This window comes from Nicotiana sylvestris, chromosome 6 (assembly GCF_000393655.2).
Source record: "Nicotiana sylvestris chromosome 6, ASM39365v2, whole genome shotgun sequence".
Lineage (NCBI taxonomy): Eukaryota > Viridiplantae > Streptophyta > Magnoliopsida > Solanales > Solanaceae > Nicotiana > Nicotiana sylvestris.
Genome location: NC_091062.1, coordinates 35,367,606 through 35,385,975, shown reverse-complemented (window position 1 = coordinate 35,385,975; position 18,370 = coordinate 35,367,606). Strand labels below are relative to the sequence as shown.

At 39.9% G+C, this 18,370-nt stretch overlaps 1 long non-coding RNA gene across 1 annotated transcript; it reads left to right on the top strand.

The window, feature by feature from the left end:
* Positions 1–363: 363 nt before the first annotated feature.
* Positions 364–14,365, top strand: LOC138872180 (uncharacterized). Its single transcript, XR_011400638.1, has 2 exons — positions 364–1,063; positions 14,059–14,365. It is a non-coding gene; the product is annotated as an uncharacterized lncRNA (long non-coding RNA).
* Positions 14,366–18,370: the final 4,005 nt, after the last annotated feature.

The following is an 18,370-nucleotide window of genomic DNA, read 5'->3' as shown; positions in this document are numbered from 1 at the left end:
CCTTTTTATTAGTTTTGGTCTCCCTAAATAAGGGTTGGGGTCAAAAAACCTGTCTAGTCGTTCTTTGTCTGAAAATACTTCGTATTTTCAGTCAAAGTGGGGCAGCTGTAGACATGTGATTTTTGACCCTTCCCAAGATTTTTCATATTTTAGCACATAAATATTTCATTTAGCCTAATAGAGCTATTTCCAACTAATTTTTACTCGTTTACTTTATTTTATTACAAGAAAATGAAAATTACAAAAAAATAGTTTCATTAATGTTTTATAGTTATTTTTAATCATGAAAAATGCCCAAAAATAGTTTTGTTTTTACTGTTAGTCTTATTTTAATAGTTATTTTGCTTACCCAGGATTAATTAATAAAGGAGATTGTATTTTTAGTCTCGTTCGCGGGGAAAGAATAAATTTGGGCTCAAGCGACCCATTTTTAAGCCTAATTTTTGGACCTAGCCCATAATTCCCAAGCCCATAATTCCTAGACCCATAACCCTTAACCTAAATATAACCCTAAAGTCCTAAACCTATAGAAGAAAGCTAGACCTAACGCCTACAATCAGCTAAAAAACACGCCAAGGAGGAGAACACCACAACCCGGACAGACCTTAGAGATCGACCGTTCAACACACAGACCTCTCTCCCCCATCAGTTCATCTTCTTCGTTACTTTCGATCAAAAACCAACCGCAAGAACACCAAGAGAACACCCATAAAAGACCCTTTTTCATCTTCTTCTTCACACCCATCACCTATACACAAATAGACCACCACTCCGCCACCACCCTCCCTCATACAGTAACCAACACCTTCAGTCGTCTTCTCCAAGTCGCCAGAAAACCAGCGAAACTCGAATTCGCCGTAGACAGCCACCAAACTCGTCGGAAACAAGCCTGAAAATCACGCGCACACACACATACACATACACATAGGAGATCGGGGAAACAGAGCTTTCTTGTTCGCGGTTTTTGTTGCCTTGGCGTTTGTATTGTCGCAGAGGCAGTGTTGTTGGTTCTTTGTTCTGAAGTCCTATAATGCAATATCAAAGAAGACGTGTTTAATGAGAGGTTCATTTTTCTCACCTTTTTCTTATTCAATAAATAAATACCATGCTCTATTATTTCTTTATAATGTTTGAATGTGCTTGGTAGATTTATTTTGTTTGGAATTTAGTTTGACAGATGTTTGTATATTGAGAACGAATAAATCCATGTGAAGTAGGTTAGGTGAAAATTTGTTTCTTTTGTTTTCACGTGATCTTGGTTTGGTGAAATACTTAATTAATTATTTTGGTTCTTCTATTACATCGTTGCAGATTTCTCATTATTAGTTCTTATGTGCTCAAATTTTGAATTCTTAAACTTGTGACACAAAAGTAGTTGCCTTTTTTTATTATTATTTATGTTTAATAAATCATTGTGACTATGTGTACGGTTCCCGTGGCATGGTCACGATACATAAATCCAAACCAGGGTGTGTATTTCATGTGACCTGACTTCAATTTCCAATAAGGTTAAATAAAGCGTGTCGTGAACCGCGGGCGCATTTCATGTAGCGTGGCTTACAATGTGCTTTAAATAACCTTGAATTTTCATAAGAATACTAAAGGCGGCTAAAAAGTGTAAATGCACATACGTCTAAACATGTATTAAAATCAGATAATAGGCCAATTATAACAGTTGAGCGACCGTGCTAAAACTACGGAATCTGGGAATGCCTAACACCTTCTCCCGGGTTAACAGAATTCCTTACCCAGTTTTCTGTGTTCGCGGACTGTAAAACAGAGTCAATCTTTCCTCGATTCAGGATTTAAACTGGTGACTTGGGACACCATAAATTATCCCAAGTGGCGACTCTGAATAAATAAATAAATCTCGTTTCGACTGTCACTTAAATTGGAAAAAACTCCCTTATACCCTTTCGGAGTAGAAAAAAGGAGGTGTGACAGAAATTAAACCGAAACCACGTTCTTGCCACGAGTACTCGACTCCAAATGGCTCAAATCTATTCAATTCAATTGCATAATGTAAATGTAACTTCAAGTAACTGATCCCGCAAATAAATTCTAAGCTAATACGTGAAATTAGGAAAAATAACCAAAATACCCCCGGGCCCACATTTTGGAATCGGGTAAAAGTTACGGTTATGAACCCTTATTCACTCACGAGTTTAACCATACCAAAATTATCCAAATTCGATGTCAAATCCCCAATCAAAACTCAAAATTTAGGTCTAAGAACTTTTCCATTTTTCCCCTCAATTTCTCACCCCAAATCCGAAATTAGATGATGAATTCATTTTTCGATTAATGGGTTATAAGTAAAAAGGAGTTAGGAATCATTACCCAATCGAAATCTCTGAAAATCCCTCAAAATCTCGCTCAAATCCGATCTCCCAAGCTCTAGTTTTGATTAAAATGGCCAAACCCTCGACTTTGAAATTTTATATTCTGCCTAGATAGTTTCTTCTTCGCGAACGCAAAAGGACCCTCGCGTTCGCGAAGCACAATTTCGCTTGGTCCAGTCTTCCTTCATCGCGAACGCGATGTCCCTATCGTGAACGCGGTGACCATCTCCCTCCCCTCTTACGCGAACGCGAGACCATCTTTGCGAATATGTAGGTATAAGACCTCACTGCCTCGCGAACGCGGGAACACCTTCGTGAATGCGAAGCATAAAACCTCCACCAGCCCCAGCTCCTCTTCGCGAACGCGAGACCCCACTCGTGAACGCGAAGAAGGAAACCAGAACTAACCTGCTGTAATTTTTCTACAATTTTCTAAGCAAAAATGACCCGTTGAGCATCCCAAACACACCCGAGGCCCCCGGGACCTCAACCAAACATGCCAACCAATCCTAAAATATCATTCAAACTTGTTCCAACATTCAGAACGCTCAAAACAACAACACCAAATTAACATCCGATTCAAGCCTAAGAACTCCAAAAGCTCTCAAATTTCGCTTTCGATTAAAAAGTCTATCAAACCTCACCCGAATGACCTGAAATTTTGCAAGCACGTCACGTTCAACACTATGGAGCTACTCCAACTTCTGGAATCCCATTCCGACCCCGATATCAAAATCCCACTATCGAACCGGAAACATCAAAAATTCAACTTTCGGCATTTCAAGCCTAAATAAGCTACGGACCTCCAAAGCACAATTCGAACTCGACCCTAAGCCTGAAATCACCCAAAAGAGCTAACGAAACCGACAGAATTCTATTCCAAGGCCGTCTTCACACTGCTCCAACTACGGACCAAATTCTAAAGCTTAAGCTCTATTTTAGGGACTAAGTGTCCCAAAACACTCCAAAATTCAAAACCAAACATCCCGGCAAATCAAAATAGCAGAAACAAACACAAGGAAAGTAGCTAATAGGGGAACGGGGCGTTAATTCTTAAAACGGCCGGTCGGATCATTACATCTTCCTACACTTAAATATTCGTTTGTCCTCGAACGAGCACAGAGACATACCTGAAGTAGTGAAAAGATGAGGGTAACTGCTGCACATATCCTGCTCAGTCTCCCAGGTCGCCTCCTCGACCGGCTAACCTCGCCACTGAACCTTCACTGATGCAATGTTCTTTGACCTCATCTTTCGAACCTACCTGTCCAATATTGCCACTAGCTCCTCAACGCAGGATAGATCCTTGTCCAACTAGACTGAACTGAAATCCAACACGTGCGACGGATCACCGTGATACTTCCGGAGCATCGAAACATGAAATACCGGGTGAACTATGTCAAGTTGGGAGGTAAGGCAAGCTCATAAGCAACCTCCCTAACACGTCTCAATATCTCAAAAGGATAAACCTCGGACTCAACTTTCCTTTCTTCCCAAATCTCATAACCCCCTTCATAGGCGAAACCCGAAGCAGAACCCACTCTCCAACCATATAGGAAACATCATGAACCTTCCAGTTCGCGTAACTCTTCTGTCTGGACTGGGCTGTACGGAGTCTATCCTGAATCACCTTGACCTTCTCCAAAGCATCCTGAACCAAGTCTGTGCCCAATAATCTAGCCTCACCCGGCTCAAACAACCCACAGGGGATCCACACCGCCTACCATATAAAGCCTCGTACGGTGCCATCTGAATGCTGGACTGATAGCTGTTGTTGTAGGCAAACTCCTCCAATGGCAAGAACTGATCCCAAGACCCTCCAAACTCAATCACACACGCACAAAGCATATCCTCAAGAATCTGAATAGTGCGCTCGGACTATCTGTCCGTCTGAGGGTGAAATGTTGTACTCAACTCCACCCGAGTACCCAACTCATGTTGTACGACCCTCTAGAACCGTGATGTGAACTGATTACCTCTGTCTGAAATGATGGAAACTAGAATACCATGCAGACAAACAATTGCCCGGATATAAATCTCTGCCAGACGCTCCGAAGAATAGGTAGTACACACAGGAATGAAGTGTGCGAACTTAGTCAGCCGATCCACAATCACCCAAATGGCATCGAACTTTCTCAAAGTCCGTGGGAGCGCAACTACGAAGTCCATGGTGATCCACTCCCACTTCTACTCCGGAATCTCTATCTGCTGAAGCAACCCACCCGGTCTCTGGTGGTCATACTTCACCTACTGACAATTGAGGCACTGAGCTACAAACCTAACTATATCTTTCTTCATCCGCCTCTACCAATAGTGCTGCCTCAAATCCTGGTTCATTTTCACGGCACCCGAATGAATGGAATACCGCGAACTATGGGCCTCCTATAGAATCAACTCCCGAAGCCCATCAACATTGGGTACACAAATCCGACCCTGCACCCTCAATACCCCGTCATTACCAATAGTCACATCTCTGGCATCACCGTGCAGAACCTTGTCCTTGAGGACAAGCAAATGAGGGTCGTCAAACTGACGCTCCCGGATACGATCAAACAAGGAAGACCAGGAAACCACACAAGCTAGAACCCGACTGGGCTCTGAAAATCCAATCTCACAAACTGGCTGGCTAAGGCCTAAACATCCATCTCCATGGGCCTCTCCGCTGCTGGTAAATAAGCCAAACTCCCCAAACTCTCCGCCCTGCGACTCAAAGCATCGGCCACCACATTGTCCTTGTCCGAGTGATACAGAATAGTGATATCATAGTCTTTCAGCAGCTCCAACCACCTCTTTTGGCGCAAATTAAGATCCTTCTGCTTGAACAGATGCTGCAAACTCCGATGATCAGTATAAATCTCACAAGGCACATCGTACAAATACTGACACCAGATCTTCAAGGCGTGGACAATGGCAGCTAACTCAAGATCATGGACAGGATAATTCTTCTCATGTACCTTCAACTGTCTGGACGCATAGACAACCATCCTACCGACCTGCATCAATACCACTCCAAGGGCAATCCTCAAGGCATCACAATAGACAGTATAAGACCCCGAACCTATAGGCAATATCAAAACTGGGGCTGTTGTCAAAGTTGTGTTGAGCTTCTGAAAGCTCGCCTCACACTCTTCCGTCCACTGGAACAGAGCACCCTTCTGGGTCAGCCTGGTCATAGGGGCTGCAATGGATGAAAACTCCTCAACAAATTGACGGTAATAACCCGCCAAGCCAAGAAAATTGCAGATCTCTGCACTGCTTCCACTTTCTTTAGATCCACCTGAATACCCTCACTCGAAACCATGTGGCCCAAGAATGCCACGGAATCCAACCAAAACTCACATTTCGAGAACTTTGCATGTAACTTATTTTCCCTTAAAGTCTGAAGCACTGTCCTCAGGTGTTGTTCATGACCTTCCCAACTCCGGGAGTATACCAGAATGTCATCAATAAAGACAATGACGAATGAGTCAAAATATGGTCGAAACACACTGTGCATCAAATGCATGAAGGCTGCTGGAGCATTGGTCTGCCCAGATGACATAATAAGGAACTCGTAATGACCATACCGAGTCTTGAAAGCAGTCTTTGGGATATCTGGCTCCCGAATCTTCAACTGATGGCAACCTGAATGCAAGTCAATCTTAGAAAACACTCGTGCACCCTATAACTGGTCAAACAAATTATCAATACGAGGCAAAGTATACCGGTTCTTCACTGTAACTTTGTTCAACTAGCGATAATCAATGCACATATGCATAGAACCATCATTTTTCTTCACAAACAAGATAGGAGCACCTCAAGGTGATACACTGGGCCGAATAAAACCCTTATCAAGTAATTCCTGTAACTGATCCTTCAACTCCTTCAACTCAGGAGGGGTCATACGATACAAAGGAATAGAAATGAGCTGAGTGCCCGGTAATAGATCAATGCCAAAATCAATATCTCTATCGGGCGGCATGCCCGGAAGGTCAGCTGGAAACACATCAGAAAAATCCTGTACTACTAGGACTGAATCAACTGTAGGGGTATCAATACTGACATCTCTCTCATAAGCTAGATACACGTCATACCCTTTCTCAACCATACGCTGAGCCTTGAGGAATGAAATAACTTTACTGGAAGTATGATCTAAGGTACCTCTCCACTCTACTTGCGGTACACCTGGCATAGCCATCATCACGATTTTGGCGTGACATTCAAGAATAGCATAATGGGGCGATAAGCAGTCCATGCCCAAGATAACATCAAAATATACTATGCTGAGCAATAATAAATCGGCTCTAGTCTCAAAACCACTAAGAGAAACCACACACGATCGATAAACGTGGCCCACAATAAGAGAATCTCCCACGGGAGTAGAAACATAAACTGGGGAACTCAAAGAATCCCAAGGTACACCCAAAGCGGGGCAATATAAGAAGACACATAAGAATAGGTGGATCCTGGATCGAATAAAACCGATGTATCTCTATGACAAACCAGGACAATACCTGTGATGACAGAATCGGAGGCGACAGCCTCGGTACGGGCAGGAAGGGCATAATATCTGGTCTAGTATCCCCCATTAGGGCAACCTCTACCTCCCCGACCTCCACCTCTAGCTGGCTGAGCAGGTGGGGTAGCAACTGGAGCTGTAATCATAGTCTGAGAACTCTGAGGGGCATGTTGTGGCTGGGAAGTATGTGGAGGTGCACCCCTCCTAAGTCTGGGCAATCCCTCACCATATGGCATGTGTCACCACACTCAAAACAAGCTATAGGAGGACGTGGAGGCTTTGACCGGCTCAAGCCAGGTCTGCTGGACTGACCACTGAAAGCACCCCGCATTGGAGGCACACTAGATACTGGAGGTGCAAAATAAGGCTCCTGAGGCCTAGGAGGAGCTGGTATACCACTGGCTGCTGGAAGAGCTGAATGAACGGGGTGACTCATATAACCCCTACCATGACGAACTGTAGTTGGAGCATGGGCACCAGAATAATGGCCCAACTTTCGAGACCTTTTGGCCTCCCTCTCCTCTCTATCCCTAACATGCATACCCTCTATCCTCCTAGCAATGCTCACCACCTGCTGATAAGAAATATCCATCTCCAACTCATGAGCCCTGATAGACCTGATGCTGGGAATAAGCCCCTAATAAACCGGCAAACCCTATCGCGAACAGTAGAAACCAAGGCTGGGGCATGTCTAGCCAAGCAACTGTAACAGACAGCATACTCCGAGATAGTCATAGTACCCTGTCGCAAATGCTCAAACTCGATGCACAATGCATTCTTGAGGCTTTGAGGAACATACTCTCTCAGGAACTTATCTGAAAATTGAGTCCAAGTCAGGGAAGCTGCCTCATCCGGATTGTCTAACTCATAGGTACGCCACCACTCATCGGCGGCTCCTCGAAGCTGGAAAGTAGTGAAGGAAACCACGCTCGATCCGAATATACCCATGGTACGGAGAATACGGTGGCACTCATCTAGAAATCCCAGAGCATCATCTGATGCTAGACCACTAAATATAGGAGGCTTATACTTCTTGAACCTCTCAGCCCTCAGCTGCGCATCCTTGGAAGCCGCTGCCCTGTCCTCGGGCTGATTTGGGACTGCAGGCTATACAAGAATAATCTCTAGGACCTGATCAACATGCACTCGCTGCTTAGGATTGTGGGCGGCGGGAGTCTATGCTCCTCCCCTGGCCTGAGATGTGGCTGCAGCAAGGGGAAACAACCCTGCCTGAGCCAGAGTGGTGTACATGCTCATGAACTGCGCAAGAGTCTCCTAGAGCGCTGGAGTAGTAGTGGCAGTAGGCGTATCAGGTGCCTAAACTCCGGCTGGAACTACTGGTGGCACCTCAGTGGCAGCTCGCGCGGGTGCTCTGGCTGCACCACGTGCGCGTCCTCGGCCTCTACCCCGGCCCCGACCTCTGACGGCTCTAGTAGGGGGCACGGGTGCCTGATCATCTCTGGTAGCATGTGTCCTCACCATCTATGAGAGAATAGAAGAAAGAAATTTAGAATTGTGATATCAAAAATCTCGCACGACAAGAAAATCAAATGAAGTGGAATTTTCCTAACAGTTACATAGCCTCTCGTAGATAAGTACAGACGTCTCCGTACCGATCCGCGAGACTCTAAAAAATTGGCTTATGATTCATGACTCCTATGAACCTAGAGCTCTGATACCAACTTGTCACGACCCCAGTTCGCCCTCCGTGAACTATTGTGACGGCACCTAGTCTATACGACTAGGTAAGCCTAACAAATTGCGGAAACATAAAACAACAGAATAAAACTAGCCAAAACTGCAAAAATAACATAATGAAGCGTTTAAGATGCCACTCGGCATATATAATACAAACTCTCAAACTGAAACAACATTTTTCAAAACCTGGAATCTCATGAAATCACAAGATATTGAATAACTACAAGTGTCTAACTCCGGAATGTCTAAACAAAAGTAAATACAAAAGGGTTAATACTATAAGGGAGAATGAGAAGGGACTCCTCGGTCTGCGGACTCAGCAGATATACCTCGAAGTCTATGGAGAATCGCCTCGCCTCAAGAGTAGTAGGGCTGAGTCGAAGTACCTAGATCTGCACATGAAAAACATGCGCAGAAAGGGCATGAATACACCACAGCGGTACTTAGTAAGTGTCAAGCCTAACCTCGGTCGAGTAGTGACGAGGAAGGTCAGGGCCCTACTGAGTTTAAATGAAAAATAAGGTATAACAGTATAGGATAAGACAATATAATTAAGTGCAACAGTAAGAAGTAACATAGGATAGAAAGAACAACAACAACTACAACAGAGACAAAATAATCAGAGAAAGGAATACAGCTCAACACAGAGATAACAACTGGGGATCTCCCAGGATACCGTCCTGTAGTCCCAAATATAAATATCCAGTGGATCTCCCGGGTGTCGTTCCGTAGTCCAACTCATAATGCGCGGGGATCTCCCGGAATACCGATCTGTATCCCAAATGTAAATATCCAGTACCGGGGAAATCTACCGGGTGCAGTCCCATAGTTCCAATATAAAAGTGCAGAGGGGATCTTCCAAATTACAAATCCGTAGTCTCAAAGTAAACATGCAGGGGGATCTCCCGTTATACCGCCCCGTTGTCCCAAAATAAACACAGCAGTAACATGAAGGATACTCAATTCAATTCAAATTTCATACCAAGGTAAAATAGGTATTTCTAACCTAGCATATTGCACAGAATCCAAATAAGGCAGTTTGAGCAAATAAAACACTTAAGTCAATTAAACATTTTTCCCTAAGCTAATAGTAGGCTTAAATTGCAAGCAGTATAAACAGGAAAAGAAACACAATTATAGTTAATTAACGAACACATGATTTTTCAATAATTAGCACGAGTACGCACTCGTCACCTCACGTACAAGGCGTTTCAAATATCAACAAATACCAAATCCTAAGGGGAGTTCCCCTCCACAAGGTTAGGCAAACCACTTACCTCGAACCGGCTCAAAATTAACCCGAAACCACGTTTTTGCCACGAGTACTCGACTCCAAATGGCTCAAATCTATTCAATTAAATTGTATAATGTAAATATAACTTCAAGTAACTGATTCTAAAAATAAATTCTAAGCTAATACGAGAAATCTATATATATATATTAAAGCAAGAAAATTACCATATATAATTGACATTATGGTTATGCCAAGTGGCAAACTCATAAATGTCAATAATATATGGTAACTTTATTCTATATTTGACTATTTTTGTTAATTATATATATATATATATAGAATTTGAATTAAAGGATAATTTTGAATTTATATATAAAGTTTTAAAATTCGAATTTAAATTTAAAATAAAATTTATCTTTTTTATCATGTTATCATACTTAATTCGGTTAATGATATATGCAATCATGTTAGGAACTTTTGATATTTTCTAATTATTTAAATACTACTTCGCCTCTAGCAAAAAAAAAAAAACTACTCCATATAACTATAAAACTCTTTCACATTTAAAACCCTATAAGTATAGTTCTTTGAAACACTATAACTAGATTTGAATAAAATGAATTTCTTTAAAAATAAATGTAATATATAGCGTACACGATTATATTTATCCAAATAACAAAAAAGAGTTTACAAAACCAAATAAAAGTTTACTTACATATATAATAAAGTAAACATACATGCTGGAGAAAGAAACATCACAAAATCAGTCAATATTAAAAAAAAGTATTTTTTCTTTTTGAAGAATATTTGTTAGAAGAGTCAATTTTCATAAATGGACATCAAACAAATAACAAAACTTTGGTTATACAATTGCTATCATTAATTTTAATTTAGCACATTCAAGGAATTGAAGGGTATAAGCTGAAACCCCTTCATTTAGCTATAGTCAAGCCAATATTGCAAGGGTATAATATTTTTTTCGTTGAAGAATATTAGTTTTGAATCATTAGATTATGTGAAAGGTTTTTTTTGTTTATCAAGACAGAAATTGGTTTCTAATTGATAGTTTCTATAGCGACATTTTAAGTGTAACAAAGAGTATATAATTTTTTTTGGTATGACAAGAAATATATTTCTTTAAAATGTAAATAAATTATTTCGAAAAACTCTTTACTTTTTTTTACTTCAAAGATAATAAAAAGATATGATATTTTTGAATATTAGTAGAGAGTTTTAAAATTATTATAGTAGAAATTATATCATGGATAAACTCAAAAAACCAAAATCTTATGGAATATTTATATAATATCCGACCATATTTATTGTTTATTTTTTATAACTAATATAAATAGATGATATACCGACAACACACGATTATACACATATTATATATGGATTATATATAAATTACACGTCATTCAATTTTTTAATTTAAGTGGTCGGGTGAGAACCTATTTAGGCTGATTAGATAAAGCCAAAAGAAAAATATGAAATAATTTCAATTTAAGACTAAAAATATAATGAAAGTTCATATGTAGACAATTTTTATTAAAACTCATCCTTTTATAGTGAAATAAATTAATTTCTTGTCACAAAATAATAGTGACATAAAAATAAGATAAAAAAAATAAATATTGAAAAAAATGTTAGAAAGATCTAAAAACTAGAAATAAAAGATGACAACAAATTTCTTCTTATGTTTCATCTTTGTTGAGCGTAAAAAAATTGAAAGTTAATCTCATCGATTTCATATATATATTTTTTCAACTCAAATACGTAGATTATAAGATAAGGATATCTTAGAATATTTTTTTTAATTTACATTTTTGATGACCCAAAAGGTCATCACTTGTGTTGCAAGTGCATTCAGTGTTCCGAGGCCTAAAAACCTCTCTTTTTACCCCACCTTGATTTATGTGCGTGGTCCGGACCTATATTCGGAAAGCCTTTATGTGAAAATATGAGAAATAAAAATTTTAGAGTTAAAACTTTGAGTATGGTTGACTTTGGTCAACATTCTTAGCAAACGGACTCGGATCCGTGTTCCGGCGATCCCGAAAGGTCCGTAGTAAAATATGGGACTTGAGTGTATGCCCGGAAATGAATTCCGAGGTCCAAATCCTTAGAAATTAATTTTTGAAAGAAATTATTTTACTGAATTATCTAAGGAATAAAGAAAAGAATTAATGTTTGAAACCATTGTTATCGGGCCCGTATTTTGGTTTCGGAGCCCGTACAAACTTGTTATAGTATTTGAAAGATAACTGTGAAATTTTGTGAAAAACGGAATTTATTTGACGTGAGTTGGACTTCCGGTTGAAGAGTTATGAACTTTGAGAGTTCTTGATGAAAATGTTGAGTTTTGAGGTTTAATTCATGATTTTACATGTTATTTGGATGATGTGATCGCACGAGTAGATCCATATGATGTTTTTGAGTTAGTATAACATTTGGTTTGGAGCCCCGAGGGCTCGGGTGAGTTTCGGGATGTTTTTACACTGAGCAAAAAGCTGCAGATTCAGAGAAGTTGCAGGTCTCTGAAGCTAGGTCTCGCGGTCCGCGGAGGGGACTCCGCGACCGCGGTGGGATTTGTGCGGTCCGCGGTGAGCAAGGCCAAGCCTCCGCAGCCGTGCTCGATTTCTTGCGGTCCGCGGTGGAGCTCCGCGGCCGCAGTCCTTTTTATGCGGTCCGCAAGAGGATCTGAGAGGAGTATATTTAAACGGACTTTTCAGTTATTTTTCACTTTTCAAAACTCCAAAAACATAAGAAGTGATTTTTCAAATAACCTTTCTTATCCAAATCAATTGTAAGTTATTTTTAATTAGTTTTCTTCAATCATTAACATCTTTTATCATGATTTCAACTTCAAATCAATTATTTTCATGGGGGAAAATGAGTAATCGAGTTTTGGTCCGAATTTCGGGTTTGGACCAAGCGGGCCCGGGGTCCATTTTTGACTTTTTGGGTAAAACTTTAGAAAACTCATTTTCATGCATTCAAATTGATTCATTTAACATTTATTGATGTAATTAAGTAACTTGTAACTAGATACGAGCGAATTGGTGGTGGAATCGAGGGATAAAGCTATAATTGAAATTTGAGTTGTGTTCGAGGCATCGAGGTAAGTGTTTGGTCTAACCTTAGCTTGAGAGATTAGGAGTTGTGTCCTATTTGCTATTTGCTTCTTGTCGAGTACGACGTATAGTCATGGTGATGATTATCTATACGTTGGTATCAAGCATGACCGTGGGTCTTATATTGTGGTTTTCATGATTTTGTTGTATTATTCATGCCTTGGTGAAGATTCCTAATTATTGTATAAAGCTTGTGGAAAGAATTGTGACCTATGAACATTGAGGAGCGTTGGCTCAAGTTGTATAGTGAAATTGTGAAGTATAAGTGACAATTGAACTTCTAGAGCATTGGCTCGAGTTGTGAAAGAATAAGTGATAATTGAATCTCTAGAGCATTGGCTCGAGTTGTGAAGTGAAATATGAAGTAAAATTGAGAAAAAATTATAAAATTGTTCCCTTGCCGGGATATTGTTTCTTTGTTAATTATCCCCCTTGCCGGGATGTTGAGATTATTGATGTTGTTCCCTTGCCAGGATTTAATTGTTTAATTGTGTTCCCTTGCCGGAATTTCTATTATTATTTTGTTTATTCCCTTGCCCCTTTGTTTGTGATTGTTGGTTGGGTGAGGAAGAACGTTAAAGCACGAAGGGTGATGCCGTGCATTGTTTGTTATTGTGAGGAAAGAGTGTAAAAGCACGAAGGGCGATGTCGTGCCGCACGACGTACCATTCCGTGCCGATTCTATTGATCATATGTTGAGGAAAGAGAGTAAAAGCACGAAGGATGATGTCGTGCACATTTTGATTATATGATTGTTTTGGTGAGGATGAGAGTAAAAGCACGAAGGGTGATGCCGTGCACGTTTTTAGTATATAACTGCTTTGGTGAGGCTGAGAGTAAAAGCACGAAGGGTGATGCCGTGCAATTGTTGATTTCTGCTTCCTTGTTGATATTCTAGTTATGTCGTTTCTTTACTTACTCGATGTCTATCTATTTGGAACTATTATCGCCCCCACATCATGTTTCCCCCTCCCACATTGACTGGTTATTTCTGTATTTCTTTTCCGCTGTATATATATATATATATATGAACTGCACAGGGTTATTTGGTAGTCTGGTCCTAGCCTCGTCACTACTTCACCGAGGTTAGGCTAGACACTTACCCGCACATGGGGTCGGTTGTGCTGATACTACACTCTGCACTATGTGCAGATCCAGGAGCAGCTTTCTGACAGTAGCTGGAGGGCTTCCTTCAGTCCACTCGAAGACCCAAGGTAGACCTGCAGGCGTCCGCAGGCCCTGACGTCTCCCTCTATCTCTATTTCATGTTTCATTTCCTCTGCTCAGAAATAGTGTATTGTATTTCTTCAGACCTTGTATGTAGTAACTCTTAGATAGTCTGTGACACTATGACACCAGGTTTTGGGGTATTTGAGGTTTTTAAAAGTTGTAATAGACGTAGCCTTAAGATATAAAATTGTTGACTTCCGCTTATTTATTTAAAATTCCGTTTTTATCATATTATCGACTTGTGTTTGTTAAAAGAAGCAAAAATGAAAGTGCAGCAAGTAGTTAAGGTTTGGCTTGCCTAGCTCCCATTAGTAGGCGCCATCACGACTCCCGAAGGTGGAAAATCCGGGTCGTGACAACATTATGTGTCGTTTTTAAAAATCACTATTACCAACAAACTGATATGATATTCAAATTTGAATTGGAATGCAATTTGAGTAGTTTGCATTGAGGTTAAGCCAAGTATGGTGTTGAAAAATACTTGAAAATTTTAAGACAATATATGCGACGTTTTATAATAATAATCAACTAATTTAACATTTAATAATTCAAAGAACAAAGTTTTTGTATATATAGGGTATTAAAAATTCAAATTCTGGGGCTAGAGATATCGATAAACTTAAAGTGGAGTCATATCGAAATAAATCCGGCCAAAGAATCATTTAAATTTTTAGATAGATGATTAAAGTGAATTTTAAATTAAGAATATTATCTTCACTTGCATCATTATAAAGATAATCATTATTATAATATACGTAAAGTTTTAGAAATTGAAATTTCAAAATAGAAGAAATGGTTAATTTTTTTTCATGTAGTTAATATCCAATGATTATCTATATTTACTGAGAAAGTGTAAAATTTAAGATTATTTACATACAATTCAAATAACTTAAATATTTGCATTGATTAGTGTCCGCGCATCCACGCGGGTACTAATACTAGTTAGAAAAAACAACCAAAATGCCCCCAGGCCCACGTGTTGGAATCGAGAAAAAGTTACGGATTATGAACCCTCATTCACTCATGAGTCTAATGATACCAAAATTATCCAAATTCGATGTCAAATCCATAATCAAAACTCAAAATTTAGGTCTAAGAACTTTTCCAAAAAATTTCCCAATTTCTCACCCCAAATCCGAAATTAGATGATGAATTCATGTTTAGATTAATGGGTTATAAAAAAAAGGAGTTAGGAATCATTACTCAATCGAAATCTCTGAAAATTCCTCAAAATCTTGCTCAAATCCGAGCTCCCAAGCTCTAGTTTTGATAAAAATGGCCAAACCCTCGACTTTAAAATTTTATATTCTGCCCAGATAATTCCTTCTTCGTGAACGCGGAAGGACCCTCGCGTTCGCGAAGCACAACTTCGCTTGGTCCAGTGTTCCTTCATCACGAACGCGATATCCCTATCGCGAACGCGGTGACCATCTCCCCCCTATGCGAACGCGAGACCATCTTCACGAACGCGTAGGTATAAGACTTCACTGCCTCGCGAACGCGGGAACACCTTCACGAATGCGAAGCATAAAACCTCCACCAGCGCCAGCTCCTCTTCACGAATGCGAGACCCCACTCGCGAACGCGAAGAAGGAAACCAGAACTGACTTGCTGCAATTTTTCTGCAATTCCCTAAGTTCCAAAAATGACCTGTTGAGCATCCGAAACACACCCGAGGCCCCCGGGACCTCAACCAAACATGCCAACCAATCCTAAAATATCATTCAAACTTGTTCCAACCTTCAGAACGCTAAAAACAACATCAAAACACCAAATTAACATCGGATTCAAGCTTAAGAACTCCAACAACTCTCAAATTATGCCTTCGATCAAAAAGTCTATCAAACCTCGCCTGAATGACCTGAAATTTTGCAAGCACATCACATTCAACACTACGAAGCTACTCCGACTTCCGGAATCCCATTCAGACCCCGATATCAAAATCCCACTATCAAACCGGAAACTTCAAAAATTCAATGTTCGACATTTCAAGCCTAAATAAGCTACAGACCTCCAAAACACAATCCAAACACACCCTTAAGTCCGAAATCACCCAACGGAGCTAACAGAACTGATGGAATTCCATTCCGAGGCTGTCTTCACACTGCTCCAACTATGGTCTAAATTCTAAAGCTTAAGCTCTGTTTTAGGGACTAAGTGTCCCAAAAAACTCCGAAACGCAAAACCAAACATCCCGGCAAATTAAAATAGCAGAAACAAACACGGGAAAAGCAGTTAATAAGGGATCGGGGCATTAATTCTTAAAGCGGTCGGCCGGGTCGTTACAGGATATGTACAGACTCCGAAAGGGCTCCTTCAGCCCAAGCGCTATAATAAGTTAATCATGGCATAAATAAATTACATCTGTTACGGCGTGCAACCCGCTCCCATCATAAATCAATATCCTCACAATCAGGCCCTCGGCCTCACTCAGTCATCAATTTCTCTAGTCTCTCAGGCTCACAATGTCATGAAATCAGCCCAACAATATGATATGATGTATCAATAAATGGTAACAGAGATTGAGATATGATATGCATAGGAATGTGTATGACTGAGTATGTAATTTCAATGTAAGCAGATAACTCAACAACAGAAATGAGCTCAGTGGGTCCCAACAGAATAAGCATATAGCCTAGACATGGCTTTTAACATGGATCACAGCTCAAGTGCTCTACACATAGAGTACAATAACATGTTCAGATAAGATAGCTACAAAGTGTCGCACCCCCCTTTTCTCGCAAAATCGGGTTTAGGACATTTGGTGTGGGACAACTCGTTCCTTTTGGGAACTAGGTTTGCAATTGAAGAGTCGCCACCTAATTATTAAGGTGCATTAGGACACCATTAGAAATTCAATTCTAAGTTTGTTTGAATAACCAGAGATTGGGTAAGGGCTTTCAATTATCCCAAGAGGAAGGTGTTAGGCACCCCTCAGGATCCACTAGTATGGTTCCCGGCCAGACAATTATTGTGAATTTGGGGTGCAATTAACATATAAGCAGATAAGGCTAAAAAAAGAGGGGATTTCAATACACAATGGTCGGAAAGTAAACCAAGTTTGAAAGAGCAAGTACAAGAGCTGACTTTAAATAAGGAGTTACAATGCCCAAAAAAAGAAGGGGGAAATAAAGAAAGGGGGTCCTAGGTTTGATAAAAATATGGATCACATCTATGCAATGCGCGGTAATCACTCCTCAAAAGAGGGGCTACACATGACATTAGCGCACCGGTCATCATATCCATATCTACCCTTTCCTACCCCGTTTAAGGTACTAAAGCGCGGATTGGTCTCGAACACTATTGCATGCTATTACCCGTCCCATTCTTATCAGTCCTAAAGGCACTTAGGACTACTAATCCTAATGGGGAGGGATATTAGGATGACTTGAAGCTTCAAAGGTAAAAATCTAAGGCGACATACAAAATATATAAAAGACTGCACATTAAAGGGGAAACACATAAACACATAAGGCTCGAGTATACCTCCTCAAACAAAACACATAACTAGCATGACTTGCACATACCTTTTGGGTATGATTAAAGCACATAAAGACGAGGGAAGTTGATTATTGAGGCAGATTAGTTTATTACATAACTCAGATAAAAAATCCAAATCAGGCCTGTCTGCTAGTTGTAACGTTTAACAAAAAACTGATTCAATTCTACAATTATTACTCTAAGGTTTGCCTAAGTGTTTAGACGGGGTCCTATATGCATGATATCTACTTAATTCAGAATGAGGCGAAACAATACTAACTCAAAACAAATTATTTGAGATCCTATAGGCATGCTTGCTAAACTTCATTAAATAAAGACGGAAAGTTGTTTCAAACTAGTTCAGAATCGAACTGATTTTAAATTGAACTAGTTTCAGATTCTGTAAGTGATGGTATCTAATATTGCTGATTTTAATCCCTATAGGCATGATATTTAACATTGAATGTGAATAGAAACGAACCAGACTTTTACTTGGGAATCCCAATAGGCATGATTTCTATATGTTACTAATTTTAGACCCTTATAGACATGATACCTAAATTTTGACAAATGTGCAGAATTTCAGATAATCCCTTATAGGAATGTGATCTAGATGTGAATTGAACAAGCGAGTCCTATAGACATGGTTTCTAAATGTAGTGTGAATATGCAGAATTAGAGCAGTCCCATAGGCATGTCTTATAAATGTGAATTGAACAAGTAGATAATGCAGTCCTATAGGCATGTTTTCTAT